This window comes from Elephantulus edwardii, unplaced genomic scaffold, assembly GCF_000299155.1.
Source record: "Elephantulus edwardii isolate Elephantulus edwardi_28Jun2011 unplaced genomic scaffold, EleEdw1.0 scaffold00597, whole genome shotgun sequence".
Classification (NCBI taxonomy): Eukaryota; Metazoa; Chordata; class Mammalia; order Macroscelidea; family Macroscelididae; genus Elephantulus; species Elephantulus edwardii.
In genome coordinates, this window is record NW_006400347.1 from 122,390 (window position 1) to 125,789 (window position 3,400).

Here is a 3,400-nt window from a genome sequence, read left to right on the forward strand (position 1 = left end):
GCGGTTGGCGCAGGATAGAGCAGGGTTTAGGGCTGTTGTGCATAGGGTCGCTATGAGTCGCAAACGACTCGACGGCACATAACAACAACAACAACATCACACTACCGAATGTGTCTTTAGATAGCCCTGTGCTGGTGGTATTTTCAATAGCCACTAGCCTGGCATGGTATGGGAATTTTAAAGTGGCAGGGAAATTTAAAGCAGATTCTTGTTGGTGCACAGCACAAATTAGTTATTTTGGGGATGGTAGGTGTGGGGTGGTTTTTTCATCTTCAGCTGTCTGATGCAGGTTATACAACATAATTATTGTTCTGTTAACTGAATGCCATTCTATAATCACAAAAAGAAAAAGAAAAAAATAACCACCAAAAAATGTTGCAGTTGTTTTGTTGACATTCTGAATGCTTCTAAGTAAATACAATTTTTTTATTAGTGTAAAAAAAAAGAATAGGAAGAAGCTTCCTCAAACTTGTAAACCTTCAACCAACATCATACATCATCCCTAAAATCAGCAGAAGTTAAGGATGTCTGCTCTCTGGTTCAGCTGGACCCTCTACTGAAGATTCTAGCAAGTACAGTAAGTCAAGGAAAAGAAATGAGTCAACCAGATTGAAAAAAGTTTGGAAAAGAAGATGTAAAATTACCTTTCCGTATGTAGCTGTCTACAAAGGGAATCTTAAAGAATCTTCAAAAGAGCTGCTAAAATAAGTGAGTTTATCTAAGTCGTAGACTATGCGATGAATAAAGAAAAAGAAAAGTTCTATAACTAAGGAGGAGTCAAAACAGCATCTTGGAACACTCCACCAATCTCTCTACATCAGAGATCATAAAAATTGCAAAATACACACAAATGATAACCTGAGCACCAACAGAGGAAATACTGTACTACACACAGTTCAAATCCAGCAAATGCTCCGCAGGAGAAGGATGGCAATATCCTCCTGAGTGATTAACTGCCTCTGAAAACCCTCTGGAGGGTCAGCCTTAGGTTGGTTCCCACTGGAGGTAAACAACAACAACAAGAAGAATTAATTACTAACCAGAGGGGAGGCTGAGAGTGGACAGTGACTGAAGAGTAAGGTAAGATCACGTCTCATCTGGTGTTATCTGAAGATCCACACAGGCAGGGAGACAGCTTGATGAAATTCCTTATGAGGCAGAGAGACAATGGAGACACTCAGAGTGGAACAAGGTGAGTACACAGCAGCTGGAAAGTGGTGCCATGACAACAGCTGGCAGAAGAAGTGAACCAATAAAGGAAGGCTTTTCATTATCAGAACCATAGTCTTCTTAGCTGCGAGACCAGTTTGAATGTGGGGAGGAGCAGGGTGATTGTCTTCACAAACCATGAAAGTGCAGACAGTGAACTAGGGAGTTTTTGGTTGCCTGTCTGTGTGACAGTTTGTTTCACTCTTAATGACACACCTCCTTAGCAACTGGGGGAAACATCTTACCCTCATTCCACCTCTACCAGCCAGATGGCAGAGAAAGCATTCTCTATTCACCTTGTGGCCATTTACTTTCTTCAGAAGATAGGTTAAGTGTGAGAAAAGTAGGGGTGCAATATAGTGGGGCAAGGAGCTTGCTTGCTTGCTTGAGCAATCCCAGCAGTTTAATGTATAAGCAGGCATGGACTCCTACCTGACTCACGAGCGGATGTGTGGGTGAAGTGTAGACATGGGGCAAATTCAAGGACAGTCCTGCTGGTCTCCTGCCTCTGCACCCTCTCTCTGCTCTGTTTTTATATTTCATACTCTCTCTTGCTTTATGTGTTTATTTTTCCACCATCCCCTTCTCTTTCCTTTATTGTCACACATTTTCTCTCTTTCTTCAACAATTTTCTCCCTTCATCAGCCCCATAGGGGAGATATGGACATCATTTCCATGCTAATCAACGATGTCTACCACTCTCCCACCTCCCCAGCTAGTGGGTGAGAGCTGTTGCCATTTGCTGCAGCCCACTGAAGAGTCATCTGTGATGGAGGCATAACACTGCGCACACCACCTGCAGCTCCTCTCCACAGTCAGCAAACAGACAGCCCCACCCAAGGCCACACAAAAAAGCCAGGTCATCCAATGAATGCTAACCCTGCTGACTGCTTGGAGATGGGGGTGGGTGGGTATGGATGGAAGATCAGTGAGAGCCACCATATAAACAAAAAAATAACCACATGGTCATAGCAATTAATGCTGAAACGGCATTTTATAAAATGCAACATCTCTTCCTGATTAAAAACTCTTAGTAAAATAGAACAGAAGGGAAATTGCCTTAAGTTATTAAGGGCACCTGCATGAGAGCAATGTTTAACATAGTTTTCAATGGAGAGAGACCAGAAGCATCTCCTTTGCCAGAGAACACTATCACCATTCTTATTCAAAACTGTCCTGAAAGTTCTAGCCAGGCCAGTAAGAAAAGAAAATGAAATAAGAGAAATCCAAACTAATAAAGACGAAGTAAAACTATTCAGTGAAAAGAAAATGTCCAACAAAACAGCAAGAAAACCAGCATAACTAATAAAAACATTCAATAAAGTGGGAAGCTTTAAAATCAGTGGGATTCCTCTACATCAACAAAGTGAACTCTGAAAAGGAAAGCCAGAAAACAATACCAATTACAATAGCTATAAAAACAAGATAAAATACTTAGGAACATATCTATATAGAGATATAAAAGGAAGCTCTGGTGGCTTAGTGATAAGGAACTGCATTGCTGACCTGAGGGCACACAGTTCAAATCCACTAGCTTCTCTGAAAGAGAAAGATATGCAATCACCTCCTATATGAGTTACTGGCTCTAAAAATACACTGGAGGGTCAGCTGTGAGTTGGTTCCAATTCAAAGAGACATGACATGATATGACCGCAATAGAAAAGACTTACACTTAAAAAATGACAAAACATTACTAAAAGAAACTTAAAAGAGACACACATACCTTGCTAACGGACATTTTCTGGATGCTAAGCCTTGAAGATGTCAATACTATCGCAAATAATATATAAATATAATGAAGTCTGGCATCCCAAAGCACTGCTGGAAAAAGAGTTTTTTGGGAACCGGGAAGGAGAGAGAAGTGGAGCTTTCGGATCTCCAAACTCTAACCCAGGTAATCTCAGGCCGCATTGGCCAGTGCGTCCACCCCAAAGCATTGGTGACCCAACAGAGTGCGGAAATTATCTAACAATATCATTAATATCACATGCAAGCAAGATTTTGCTGAAAATTATCCAAAAACATTTGGAACAACATGTCAACAGAGAACCACCAGATGTACAGGCTGGATTTAGAAGAGGTCATTGCACTAGGGATATTATAGCTAATGTTAGATGGATCTTGGCAGAAAGCAAAGAATACCAGAAGAATGTGTATCTGTGCTTCATTGACTATGCAAAGGCTTTTGACT